Here is a 15,213-nt window from a genome sequence, read left to right as displayed (position 1 = left end):
TTTAAGGTACTAATATGCACCTTAAAGTTACAAATGTGGACCTTTAATGTACTAAAGTGTGCCTTTTGAAAAGGTACCACCCCAATGACAACTTTTGTAGAACCAGTTGATCCTGAAATTTTATAAACAGGCATTTCCCGCTAACATTTGAGCATGTTCTTAAACACAGCTGAATGTAATGTGTATTTATATAGCACATTAATGGTGTATGGCCATACACCCAAAGCACTTCACAAACATGAGGGGGAGGGTCTTTGCGCACCACCACCAGTGTGCAGCATCCACATGGATGATGCGACGGCAGCCACAGGACAATGGCACAAGTGCTCTCACTGCACTATAGTTATTGGTGGAGACCAGGCACGCTCTTCAGTACGCGCGCAACAACTAACTTTGTTTTACTTTGAAAACGCATAAACTTTGCTATGGTTACGCCATCTGTCCACACTACGCCAGAGTTTTTGAGTTCCAAAAACGGAGCGTTTTGGAAATGCTGGAGAGGCCGTTTTCATTCTGAAACGCTGCTGCTCTGTCTCAGTGTGGATGGGGGAAAACGGAGACATCTGAAAACAGAGGCGGGGCTGCTGAGATTCGCTACCTGATTGGGGCTTTTTTGTCATCGCGTATCCTTCCCTAATTCGTCAAGCCCCTATCACATGACTATAACACATGACTTTCACGCTACCGGAAGACACAACAGACTAGCCTTCTTTGTAAACAACAACATGGACACAGAAATGGGAGTGTTGTTTGCACTATTGTCTGTTTTAGGAGCCATTTTTTAGTTATTCAGTTGTTGTGTTTAGTAACAACTCAAACTCGTCTACTGTCCACAAAAATACCTCTCTTGCTTTCTTTGCTATCGCGTTCATTGTTCAACCGGCGTTTGTTGACTAACAATAACCAAATGCCGGGAGAGACAAATGCTTCCTGTTTATACCAGAACGTGCATGCCCAGAGTGCGCAAATGGTCACGTGATATACGTTTTTGGTGGCGTAGTGTGGACGGAGATATGTTCAGAAACGCTAGGCGAAACGCTAGTGTGGACGCGGATCATTTTTAATCTAAAACGCCGTTTTAAAACTAAATCGCACAAGTGTAAACGGGGCATCAAACACACGCTTTCATACACTTCGACCAATTTAGTTCATCCAACTTATGACTTTGGACTGTGGGGGAAACCAGAGCACCAGGAGGAAACCCACACCAACATGGGGAGAGCATGCAAGCTCCTTCCAGGCCTAGCCAGCCAAGACTCGAACCAGTGCTGTGAGCTGACAGTGCTAACCACTGAGCTAAATACTAATTCTTCCCCACATGGCTATTATGACATGTGAAACAATGAAAATATCATCCTTGTGTATTATTTTTCACAGAGAACTAACCAGATTTCATCATTCAAGCTACGAATTAGTGGGAAATCTCTAAGCCGGAATTTTGACAGGATGGTGACAAAGAGTGTAAGTGCGACAGCCTCATTTTTGTTTGTTGTGTTAATTAGATGTTCGTATGACAGTAGAAGGCAGTGGGATAGGCCCAAGGTTTTAGGGAAGGGGGGTCTGGATTTTGAAGTTGACACCATCAAGGGAACGGGGTTACAGATAGTGCTTTGATCAAACAGAGTCAGACGCTCACTCTCGCAGACAGCACAAAGACAAGCACTCCGGGTTCACACAGAGAGCAAAAAGATGAGCCAAGATGAATATTTAAACCGGTGAACCCCGTAGTGCATTCCAGTCCCAGCCTTAGAAATGGGAATTGCACCCCTTTATCCAGACTCATACTCTTTTCTTCCTTTATCCCGAGGTCTTTAATTACAGAACACAGTCAATCTGATGAACAGACAGGCCCTCGGGCAACTGTCTGCTAACCAGGTGTGCTCACAACTGTGTCTAAATGTGTATCTTTAGCTAGCATGACTGTGCTTCTGCTATGTATCCTGAAGAAGTACAGTGAGACTTCCCCAATATCCATGTATGCCAGTGAATAACTGTAAGAGCTGTAATGCATTTTGGCTTAATGAATGGGTGACATTCTAGCCGTAAAATGAGCATAGTGGGGCTTTCACACAGGAACTAGGAACAATATTCACACTAGGATTGCCATTTGGGGGAACTAAGTTTTCTCCTAGTTCAGAGCACTTTAGAGTTCATCATGATGGTGCGAATGCAACCAGAAAATAAGCCAGGTAGAAATTAGCTCTATAGTTTACTTTAAAATTAGTTCTATAGGTTGAAATTACTTCTATAGTTCTTCTAGGTTGAAATTAGTTCTATGGTTTAGTATGAAATTAGAGTTATAGTTCTTCAACGATGAAATTAGTTTTACAGTTCTTTCAGATTGAACTTAGTTCTATAGTTCCTCAAGGTTTAAATCAGTTGTATAGTTCTTTAAGGTTAAAATTAGTTCTATAGGTTAGTTTGAAATTATTTCTATATTCTATAGTTCTTCCAGGGTGAGTTTAGATCTGTAGTTTAGTTCGAAATTAGTTCTGTAGTTCTTCAAGGTTGAAGTTAGTTCTGTAGTTTAGTATATGATCAGCTCTATAGTTCCTCCAGGTTGAAATTAGTTCTATAGTTTAGTTTGAAATTAGTTCTATAGTTTAGTTTGAACTAAGTTCTATAGTTCTTCCAGGTTGAAATTAGATTTATAGTATAGTTTTAAATTGGTTCTATATTTTAATTTGAAATTTGTTTTATTGTTCGTCCAGGTTGAAATAAGTATTATTATTTAGTTTAAAAACAGTTCTACAGTTCTTCCAGGTTGAAATTAGTTCTATAGTTAGACATTAGTTCTATAGTTTAACCAGGTTGAAATTAGTTCTATAGTTTAGTTTGAAAATAGTACTTTAGTTCTTCCTGGTTGAAATCAGTTCTATAGTTCCTCCAGGTTGAAATTAGTTTTATAGTTTAGTTTTAAATTAGTTCTGTAGTTCAGTTTGAAATTAGTTCTCTAGTTCTTCCAGGTTGAAATTAGTTCTATAGTTTAGTTTGAAAATAGTTCTATAGTTCTTCCTGGTTGAAATCAGTTCTGTAGTTCTTCCAGGTTGAAATTAGTTCTATAGTTCTTCCAGGTTGAAATTAGTTCTATAGTTCCTCCAGTATGAAATCAGTTTTATATTTTAGTTTGAAATCAGTTCTGTAGTTCTTCCAGGTTGAAATTAGTTCTATAGTTCTTCCAGGTTAAAATTAGTTCTATAGTTTAGTTTCCAATTAGTTCTATAGCTCTTTCAGATTGAAAATAGAATTATAGTTTAGTTTGAAATTAGTTCTATAGTTCTTCCAGGTTGAAATTAGTTCTATAGGTTAGTTTGAAATTAGTTCTATAGTTCTTCAAGGTTGAAATTAGTTCTATTGAGACACACTCACAAGCTCTACCCCAAGCTTATAGTTCTTATAGTTGAGTTCTTGTAACTAACTGGTGTGAAATAATTAGTACCTTAGATTAATAACAAAGTACAAAGATGCTCTTTTAAGAGTGCTGGGATAATATGTTAATATAATAGTGTATCTATTACAGCATTATAAAATCATAATAAAGAAATTGACTTAATAATGGAGTAATTTCAAATAAAAATAACAAAATAAGGTAAGCAAGAAACGTACAATAGCATGATATAAAATTACACACGCCATTTTGCTTTACACCCATTGTGGTCAACCTGAATTGGGTGTGTGTCCCCTGAAGCACTTAGCGAAGAGTTACAATACTGCAGTTTCTCTGTTGTGGCTAGACAGTACACAAGATGCGTCGAGATGCAGATAAAGCACGAATCAGCTATTAATGAGCACTTAAGCTAACACGCTTGCGTATTCTGATACCGAAGCGTTGATCCGATTACAGATTTCACACTAAACGAGAGCGTCTGTTTGACTCACTTTGCTACAGGAGTACAATCAATTAATGCGTTCCTGTCTCTCCTTGTAAAGGCCAGCTATTGTACGGCCACAAGGCAAACAAGACTGCGTAGGCATCGTCTGTGTTCATCATTTTAGCTTTGGTCTGTTTCAGTTAGAAATCCCTCAAATGCCTTACCGCTAAATCAATATCCACCATAGACTTTCATTCAAATTCTTGTGCACTACAGTTGTCCTCTTGAAACATTACAGTATGATGTCTTCTCATGCCTCAGGCAACATTACTCAAGGTTAATAATAGTGTTTATTGATCAAAGAGAAACACAGCTGTACTTTTATGATGCATGATGCGTTGTTCGTGGCTTTCCAGCCTCAAACACTAGCTTAACACAATTTCAGAGCATGTGATGTTCCTCATAGTCATATTTCGGTTTCAACGGTCACGTGTTCATGACTTCGAAGGAAGAGTTTCGGTTTGGGGGTTTACACACTCATGACAGAAAACTTTAGAAGCAGAGTTTGGAAATACCGAGGTAAAGTTGTATTTAATGCTTTTGCGTTCCCTTGACAAATGTTGTGTAGTCGCCAAATTCGTGAGCTATAGAGAACACAATGATTTTGTGAGTTTCTTGAAGGAAACTCAGCTACTCGTTTTCTTAGGGGAAAGCAACACTTTTATACGCTTGTTAAGTCGTGAAGTATGAAATTCTGTTTCCAGGTCTAAGCTAGGGATGCAACGAGTATAGATTTTGGTTGTAGGGTTATAGTCGGAGGAATAATTACGGTTATCATGATTATTATGCATTCATTAATTTCAAAACACCACACATTTAGAAAATCACATGAAAACTCCTTATATTTTGAAGCGTTATTTAAAATAAAATTAAATAAATATTAAAATATTAAGCAAAATAAATTAATAAAAAACAAAAGTGAAATATAAATAAGTGAAAAAAGGTTTTGACGTTTAAATGTAATAATTTAAAATTGAAAATAAATGACACTGCAACGAATATATAAATAGTATTGTCCAATGTAAATGAAAAGTTTTTCCCTTTTAAAGAGAACAAATGTAGTCAAAGGCTGCTGAACCTCTAATCTTGCATTTTTGATCAACTATATTACTAAATTGTTTACGAACTTGCGTGCGCAAAAGACGCGGTGTGTGAATGGCCCTTAGTTAATAGCATCAGCCATAGTTAATCCAGTGTGCGTGCTTATAAGCCTTGGTGTACAAGCTTTAAACTAGCGAGCAGTTGGCATAACTTTGTTTAGTTGCAGTGCAAAAATGCGGTGTTGAGAAGCCTTTATGATTAATTAACCATTAATCGTTGCATCCCTAGTCCAAGCCTCTACTCATTTGAATTGAGAAAATATTCATTTATGACCCGATTTTAGTCATATCACACATTAAAGTGAATTTTATATAAAATCATGGTGTATACAACACTCGATGGAGTTGCTGCATCACAGACACAATTATTTTAACAATTTATAAAAAAGGAAACACTTTCTGGCTATTGGATATTAGGCATTGATTTATATATATGAAACAAAATTGAAAATGAAAAGTGTCTTGGGTAAATACGAAAATTTGCTTATTTTTATTATTTAATAAATGATTGCATAACTTTTTATAATATTGACACAAAATATTTTAAATGCCGTAAAGTATATTGTTTTCCTCACATCTTCACACGGACAGCCCTCTTTCTAAAATATATTGATAATCCATAAAAATGGTACACTAGCCTAAAACATCGTACATTTTTAGGATTTTTTACAATATTAGAAAAATTCGACATTGCAGTGTTTAGATTTTCTGCAATATATGTTGCAATTTATTCCATGGTCTGTTGAAATTCTAGATTCTGACTGGCTGTAGGCTGAACCAGTTGACAGTATTGATCACAGTTCAAAATAAATGCACATCTTGCAAACATTAGCGCTAGACAAATCATAAAATATAGGCTGCATCCGAAATCGCATACTTCCATACTATATAGTATACAAAAACAGTTTTGTGAGTCGAATAGTAGGGATGCTCATTTTGGTTAATTTTGCTTACCGACAACCGCGGCTCGTTAATCAGTTATTAATAGTTAACTAGTCAGATTACAATTAAATTATTTTTTTTACATTTTTTTAAACAAATTGACATGCGAAAAATGTCACTATGAAACGACTGGATCAGCTGGGTATTGATCATGCAAGAGTGTTGCTGTCTATGTTGTTACAATTGTAATATTTAATACTACTGTCATATTCCATATTTGTAAATTTATACAGCTCTCGATAACTTGAAACAGCGAGCACTAGTCTCTCCTATGTCTTTAAAAGTTCTCTGTAGTTGTCTTGAAAACAAACTGCTACTCTAGGATGAGTAATAAAATGAGAAATAAAATTTTTAATCGTTTAACTGATATCATTAATCGGTTACAAACGCACCATTTCGGTTAACGGTTAATCGATTAATTTGAGTATCCCTATTGAATAGCATGTCCGAATTCATAGAATTTGAAAAACAGTATGCAAGAGGTACCTACTACTTTAGACGAGATTCTGTAATGCGCATCCAATGGGCGCTACGCTATCCCATGAAGCTTCCTAAGAGAATTCATGAATAGAAGTGATGCAACTGTCGTGGTTATATCACATGATCATGACAAAATGGCGGATGTAGTACGTCTGAGGTCCATTCATACTACTCACATTCATACTGTATAGAATGTACTTAGTTAACGGTCATGTAGTAAATTCCAATGCAATACCTACCGAGTAGTAGGCGATTTCGGATGTAGACATAGTCTTCATTATATAAATAGTTCAGCAAAATTAATGCACGTCTTGCAAACATTAGCGCTAGTCAAATCATAAAATATAGGCTGCGTCCGAAATCGCATACTTCCATACTATATAGTTTACTAAAACAGTATTGTGAATCGAATAGCAAGTCCGAATTCATAGAATTTGAAAAACAGTATGCAAGAGGTACCTACTACTTTAGACGAGATTCTGTAATGCGCATCCAATGGGTGCTACGCTATCCCATGATGCTCCATGAGAGAATTCATGAATAGGAGTGAAGCGATGCACCTGTCGTGGTTATGTCACATGATCATGACAAAATGGCGGATGTAGTACGTCTGAGGTCCATTCATACTACTCACATTCATACTGTATAGAATGTACTTTGCTAACGGTCGTGTAGTAAATTCCAATGCAATACCTACTGAGTAGTAGGCGATTTCGGAAGTAGACATAGTCTTCATTATATAAATAATTCAGTAAAATTAATCATTATTAAAGTTACAAATGGTACAGTTTAATGTTCTGCAATCTCTTGAAATGAGGCGCAGGCCTTTAGGAACGCATGCAAATTATAAACTTTAACTATTTTATTGTTAAAATATGACTCCGCAAATCCCCGAACTGTCACTGCTGTTTTTTCTTTGATATGTTTAAGAAAATGAACAAAAAACAAATAAAAATTAATACAAATTTAAATAGAATGAAAATGACATGATACAGTAAAGAGTAAAAATAAAAGTAAAAATAAATGTAAGAAATGTTGTATTGTTTCTTGTGTCATTTATTTTTAAATAAAAAATATGTTAAATAAATTAAATAAAATAGAATAGGAATAAAATAAAAATAAATAAATATAAAAGATTAAGAAATGTCAAAGTAAACTTGACATTTAAAATAAATGTTTAAAAATATTCTGGTGTTACCTACCTGTCATTTCTTTGATTTAATTAATGAAACAAATTATTTAAGTAATTAACTAATTAATTAAAACAAATAAATAAAAAAGATTTAGACATCTCAAAGAAAATACATATTCAAAAAAATAATTCGGGTGTCACGTTGCTATCATTTCTTTGACATTAAAAATAATATAATGAATTAAAATAAATTAATAATAAAAAATAACAATAAATAAACTCATTTTAATAAACTAAAAAAATTAAATTAATTAATTAAAATAAATAAATATATGAGTTAATTACTTAAAATAAAAACATAAAAAATTAAATAAATAATAATTTTTAAAAATAATTAATAAACTAATTAATTAAATTTAAGAAATGCCAAATAAAATATTTTGAAATAAGGCGCAGGCCTTTAGAAACGCATGCAAATTATAAACTTTAACTATTTTATTGTTAAAATATGACTCCGCAAATCCCCGAACTGTGGTTCGCGGTCAACTATAATCTCAACTCAACATCGTAGATCCTACAATGTGACTGTATTGCAGATGCGCCCGTTGCAATATCGATACTGAAGCAATATATCGTGCAGCCCTAGGTTGTATACCCTAACCCAACATAAAAGCATGTTGTTCTTGAGTCTCAACCTCTCTTTCTTTAAATCTTCCCTACGTTTTCCATCTCCGTCTTCTTCTCCCAAGTGTCTGCGGGTGTATCAGTCAACAGGAAGGTGTTTTGACAGGCCGACGCTGATCACAGTCTTTCCTTTCCATCCACTTCATTCTCTCTCATTCCCCCCGTATCTCTGAAACCCCTTCTCTCTTTTGCTCTCCCTTTCCATCACGCTCTCCGGGTCTCCATTACTGTCAGCGGGGAGCAGGGGCAGCTAGAATAAATACAGATGACTCAACCAGCCTGCTGAAAATGCAAGCTGCTGAGGGTAAACAGGTTTATAGAGGGTTTGGGAAAGGAGGAGGTGCACTTTGACTGCTAAAGCATCTCTTAAATGGCACTGGCAAAATAACGAAGCATATGTGGAGGTTAGAAAAGGTCAGAGCGATGCAGGAAAAGGATAGAGTTCAGCAGAAGAGCTGAATTTGCTTCATTGTGTTGCTCAAACTGAAATACGTCATTCGTTCATTTTCTTTCGGCTTAGTCACTTTATTTATCAGGGGTCACCACAGCGGAATGAACCGCCAACTTATCTGGCATGTGTTTTACACAGTGGATACTCTTCCAGCTGCAACCCAGTACTGGTAAACACCCATACACTCTCACATTCACACTACGGTCAATTTAGTTTATTTAGTTAACCTATAGCCCATGTGTTTGGACTGTAAGGGAAACCGAAGCACCCGGAGAAAACCCGCACAAACACACGGAAAACATACAAACTCAAACCAGCGACCTTCTTGCTTTTAGATGACAGTGCTAACCACTGAGCCACCATGTCACCATCTAGAATATGTGTTATTTAATAAATAAATAAATAAATAAACACCAGGTAAAATCTTGCTTTTATGTTTCTGGTGTCACCCTGCTGTCATTTTTCTGATATTTTAAATAATAACATAAAATAAAAAATAAAATAAAAAATAATAACGATAAAATAAATAAATAAAATATTTTAAAATGCCAAAGTGAGCTTGACATTTAAAATAAACGTAAAAAAAAAAATGTCTTTCTAATGTTTCTAGTGTCATCTTGCTGTTATTTATTTGTAAATAGAAAAACAGAAAATAAAATAAATAAAATTAAAAAAAAATAAATTAAATGAAAACAATTTAATAAATGAAAAAAAGATTCAGAAATGTTCCATTTAGTTAATTTGACATTATATAAAAATTGTGTTACTTTGTTACCTTTATTTCTTTGACAAAAAAAATATTTAACATAATATTAAATAAGTAAATACAAAAATAAATAAATAAATAAATAATAAATATTGAGAAATGAAAATTAATTGAAGATAAATAACACAATAATAACAACAAGAAAAATTATTCAGCTTTTTCTGGTGTCACTGCTGTTTTTTCTTTGATATGTTTAAGAAAATAAACAAAAAACAAATATAAATTAATACAAATTTAAATAAAATAAAAATGACATGATACAGTAGAGTAAAAATAAATGTAAGAAATGTTCTATTGTTTCTTGTGTCATTTTGCTGTCATTTATTTTTTAAATAAAAATATGTTAAATAAATTAAATAAAATAGAATAGAAATAAAATAAAATAAAAATAAAAAAAAGATTATGAAACTTCAAAGTAAACTTGACATTTAAAATAAATGTTTAAAAATATTCTGGTGTTACCTTCCTGTCATTTCTTTGATATAATTAATTAAACAAATTATTTAAGTTATTAACTAATTAATTAAAACAAATAAATAAAAAAGATTTAGACATGTCAAAGAAAACTTGAAATTAAACATAAATAACAATAAAATAAAAATTTAATAAAATTTAAAAAATAATTTAAAGATTCTGAAATGTCAAAGTAAAAAAAATAATTCAAAATACATATTCAAAAAAATAATTCTGGTGTGACGTTGCTATCATTTCTTTAACATTAAAAAAAATAATAAAATGAATTAAAATAAATTAATAATAAAAAATAACAATAAATAAACTCATTTTAATAAACTAAAGTAAATAAATTAAAATAAATAAATTACTTAAAATAAAAACATAAAAAATTAAATAAAATTAATAAATTTTAAATAATTAATAAACTAATTAATTAAGATTAAGAAATGCCAAAGAAAAAAAGAAAAACGACAAAAACTACGACAACAACAACAGGTATTTCTGGTCTCACCTTGCGGTTATTTCTTTGATATATTTATAAAAAAATTAACAAAATACATAAGTTTAAATCAAATTAATACAAATTTAAATAAAATAAAAAATAATAAAAAAGATTCAGACATGTCACAGTAAACTGGACAATTAAATAAATAAATAAAAAAAAAATAAATGCAAAATAATAGCTGTATTAAATAAATTATAAAAAAAGACACCACTGTTCAAATAATTAAAACAAATAACATTACAACAGCTAATTAAGTCATACAAAATAATTGGATTGAACTATTACAGCAGCATTGCTCAGCAGAGTTGGAAACAGTTATATATCTTCTGTTTGTCGTACAAACTGTTTTTATTTTAATGAGTGTAGAAAATTGCAATCGGTTGAGCGTGATGAATTCTGCCATTGGCTGAGCCTAGCGTAAGCACATTTTAACCAACAGTCAAACACCTCTCCCTCTCCTCAAGCGAAAAGTATAAAAGGACTATAATCACGATAACTGTGTTTTGATTGATTTTTCTCGTTCTGGTTGAAATTCAACTCTGACTGTAATAAACTGCCAGGAATGCAAGTCTGCCAATATTGCTGGGGGAAAAAAGTCTTTTTGAAACTCTGAAATATGCCTTCACGCTCAATAAAGAGCTCAATGCGTCATTACCCACAACTCATATTATCAGTCAAGCTACGTCCCGAAATCTGGCACACGCTAGTGATGATGTTTTTTACATAAATCAGAAAGAACCTGAGTGCTTTGGCATTATTCAAGTGAAGCTATTGAGGCTTGTTGTCATATAAGGTCAGCGTACGCTAAATGAATTGTACGACAGAGAAAAGAGACAAAAGCAGAAATTGGAAAAGAAACCAACCCTGAGAAGTTTTAACTGGAGTAAGGTGTAAAAACTATCCCCAGTTTCAAGAAAAAAAGGACAGAATATGCCACCAATAAGTTGGCAAAGAAACCAAGCCTAAGAAACATTCACTGGAGAAACACGGAAAAACAATCCAATTAAAAAAAAGACAGTTTCCCGAACAAAAAATTGGAAATTAATCCTACTTCGAGAAATTCTCTCTAAAATAACAAGTGCTGCAACTAAAGCTCCAGTTTAGAAATATTAAAAAAATATCCAAACAGAAATTGGAAAAAAAACAACAACCCTGAGATATTTTAACTAGAGTAAGGTATAAAAAGCATCCCCCGATAAAAAGTACAGAAAATATCTCCAATAAATTCAGAAAGAAACCAACCGTGAGAATTGTTAACAAATAAAAACTAGCTCTAATTCAAAAAAGACAGATCCCCCCCAAAAAAGAAATTAGAAAAGAAACCTACCGTAATAATTTTTACTAGAGTAACTGTTGCAAGTAGCTCCAGTTTTAAATACCAAAATATCTACACAGTAATTGGAAAAGAAACAACCTTGAGACATTTTAACTAGAATAAGATGTAAAAAAAAAACATCCCCAGTTAAAAGGACATAATATGGCCACCCCAAAAAATGCAAAAAGAAATGAACTCTAATTCAATTATTCTGGATAATATGTAAAAAATAGTCCCATCTAATAAAAATGACTTTTTCCAAAGACAAAAATTGGAAAACAAACCATCATTGAGAATTTCTCACTAAACTAACAAGTTGTGCAAGTAGCTCCAATTTAAAAATACCAAAATATCCAAACAGAAATTGGAAAATAAACCTTGTGAATTTCGACTGGAGTAAGGTTTAAAAACCATCCCTAGTTAAAAAAAAGAACAGAATATAATCCCAATAGATTGGAAAAAACACAACCCTGATCAATTGTCACTGGGTTAACATGTAAAATGATCCCCAATTTAAAAAAGACATTTTCCCAAAATAAATAATTCGAAAAGAAACCAACCCTGAGAATTTCTCACTAGAGTAACAAGTTTTGCAAGTAACTCCAATTTTAAATGCCAAAATATCCCAAGGGAAATTGGAAAAGAAACCAACCTTGTGATATTTCAGCTGGAGTAAGGTGTGAAAACCGTCCCCAGATAAAAAAAAAAAGAGAAAATATAATCCTAATAGTTTGAATAAAAACCCAACCCTGATAAATATTCCCATAGAAAAAATTGAAAATTAATCCCACCCTGAGAAATTCTCTCTAGAATAACAAGTGTTGCAACTAAAGCTCCGGTTTAAAATGCTCAAATATCCACAGAGAAATTGGAAAAGAAACCAACCTTGAGATAATTTAACTAGAATAAGATGTACAAACTACCCCCAGTTTAAAAGAACATAAAACGGCCACCCCCAAAAATAGAAATAGAAACTAACCCTGATAAAATTATGCTGGATAAGGTAGGAAAATAGCCTCAGTTAATGAAAAAGACAGAAAAAAATTGGAAAAGAAACTTACCCTGAGAATTTCTTACTAGAGTAACCAGTTTTGCAAGTAGCACCAGTTTAAAAATACAGAAAATATCCAAACAGAAATGGAAAAAGAAACCAGACTTATAGATATTTCGACTGGAGTAAGGTGTAAAAACTGACCCCAGTTAAAAATAGGACAGAATATAATCCCAATAAATTAGCAAAGAAACCAATCCTGATAAATTTTCACTGAGGTAACACATAAAAATCATCCCCAATTAAAAAAGGACAGAGTTCCCCCCAAAAAAATAAATAAAAATATTGGAAAAGAAACCTGCCCTGAGAATTTCTCACCAGAGTAACAATTATTGCAAGTAGCTCCAGTTTTAAATGCCAAAAATATCCAAACAAAATTGGTAAAGCAACCAACCTTGTGATATTTCGACTGGAGTAAGGTTTAAAAACTATCCCCAGTTAAAAAAAGGACAGAATATAATTTCACTTGATTGGAAAAAAACCCAACCCTGATAAATGTTCACTGGAACACGTAAAAATCATCCCCAATTTAAAAAAGACAGAGTTCCCTAAAAAAAAAACTTTTGGAAAAGAAACCAACACTAAGAATTTCTCACTTGAGTAAAATTTGTTGCAAGTAGCTCCAGCTTTAAATGCCAAAACATCCAAACAGAAGTTGGAAAATAAGCCAACCTTTTCATATTTCTACTGGAGTAAGGCTTAAAAACTCTTCCCAGTTTAAAAGAGGACAGAACGTAATCCCCATAAAAAGGCAAAGAAAAGAATCCTAATACATTTTCACCGGGGTAACATGTAAAAACAGTCCCCAATTTAAAAAAAGATAGAATTTCCCATAAACAAAATTAGAAAATAAACCAACCCTGAAAATTTCTCCTGGAATCAAAAATTTTGGAGAAACAAACTAAAGCTCCATTTTAAAAATACATTAATATCCCACCTTGAGATATTCCGACTGAAGCAAGGTCTAAAAACTACCCCCTTTAAAAGAACAGAATATCCCCAAAAAAAGACAAAATTGGAACAAAAAACTCCTTTAAGAATTTCTCACTAAAGTAACAAGTTTTGCAAGTAGCTCTAGTTTAAAGACACCAAATTATCCAAACCGAAATTGGAAATTGTTTTTACTGGAGTAACATGTAAAAACTAGCCCCAATAAAAAAAAAAGAAAAAGAATCCAACATTGAGAAATTCTCACAACAACAGCGAGTGTTGCAACTAAGGCTCCAGTTTAAAAATGCAATAGGAAATAAACATAAAACAAAATAAAGCAACCCTAAGACATTTTCATTGCGGTCATGAATGTGACAGCTAGCCCAGATCTCCAGGGAGCCTTGCACCCAAAATACTGGATGTGTTGTTTTTTTCTTCTTCTGGAAATATATTTGTATTCCCCTCCTGTGTTTTGCAATCCAAGCCAACAAAACGGGGTAGAGGCTCTGCTGACTTCCCCATACCTTCATTCCAGCTTCATTATGGAGGTATTTTGGCAGCGTGCTGCCCACTGGCCTTGCCTGTCAGCTGGGGAGAGGAGCTGTCTGTTGTAGCTGCCGTCCAGGGACTCGTCTCCATTCTCCGGCAACCCGTTTGCCGTACTTGCCTCCCTTTGACACGTTCATTATGCCACTGCGGAGGCAGCCAACAGACATCTAGGCTAAATATATGGTAATGGCACGATCCCTCTGGACCACTGGAAGGCATTTGCCATGCTATAACGCTAAGGAGGTACTTCAGAGTGGGGCGGATGTCAAAATGCCCCCAAACTCTGGTTTTCTACAACCTCTTTTACCTTGAGATAAGATGTTACCAAAGGGACCTTGGGATCTAGATTTCTGATCAATAAGGGTGCACATACAAAAGCTGTGCTTCCATCTAAAGATGCGAATTAAACTCCCCTGCTGAAAAATCTAGTTTAAACCAGCCTAGGCTGGTTGGCTGGTTTTAGCTGGTCGACCAGCCTGGTTTTAGAGGGGTTTGGGCCACTTCTAGGCTGGTTTCTAGCCATTTTCTGGCCAGTTTCTTGCCTGGTCTTAGCTGGTCAGGCTGGATTATGACCAGCTAAATCCAGATAAAACCAGCCTGGTTTAAGCTAGACATAGCTGGTTTTGACTGGACTCCCAGCTTGGCTAGGCTGGTCAAGCTGGTTTTAGCTGGCCATCTCCCAGCCTGACAGGCTAAGACCAGGCTGAAAATGTCTGGAAACCAGCCTGGAAATGGCCAAAACCCCTCTAAAACCAGGCTGGTCGACCATCTAAAACCAGCCAACCAGCCTAGGCTGGATTTTTCAGCAGGGTCCGGATAAACTGGTGCCAAAAATAAAAAATAAATGGAATATTGTCCCAAAACCCACTGGAAACCATTAAAACGTACTGGTTTCAATGCTTAGATTTTGATGGTTTGTAAAGACTTTAATGGTATTTGTGGTGGAAACCATTAGAATCTTTTATTTTCTGCAGGGTTGT

At 33.9% G+C, this 15,213-nt stretch overlaps 1 protein-coding gene and 1 long non-coding RNA gene across 20 annotated transcripts in view; one reads left to right on the top strand and one right to left on the bottom strand.

The window, feature by feature from the left end:
• LOC141380246 (uncharacterized) overlaps nt 1–15,213 on the top strand; it is a 146,954-nt gene that overhangs the window by 67,689 nt on the left and 64,052 nt on the right. For 3 of the 9 annotated variants that reach the window (XR_015522449.1, XR_015522456.1, XR_015522447.1), the window contains one exon: nt 1,378–1,461. The exons of the other annotated variants lie outside the window; for them this stretch is intronic. This is a non-coding gene — a long non-coding RNA (uncharacterized LOC141380246). The remainder of the gene's footprint in view (nt 1–1,377; nt 1,462–15,213) is intronic. 9 annotated transcript variants of the gene reach the window in all.
• ephb3b (eph receptor B3b) overlaps nt 1–15,213 on the bottom strand; it is an 86,867-nt gene that overhangs the window by 53,039 nt on the left and 18,615 nt on the right.

The sequence above is a fragment of the Danio rerio genome, chromosome 22 (assembly GCF_052040795.2).
Source record: "Danio rerio strain M-AB ecotype USA chromosome 22, GRCz13ab, whole genome shotgun sequence".
Classification (NCBI taxonomy): Eukaryota; Metazoa; Chordata; class Actinopteri; order Cypriniformes; family Danionidae; genus Danio; species Danio rerio.
Note: the sequence above shows the minus strand (reverse complement) of the source record. Positions and strands in the feature narration are given on the sequence as shown.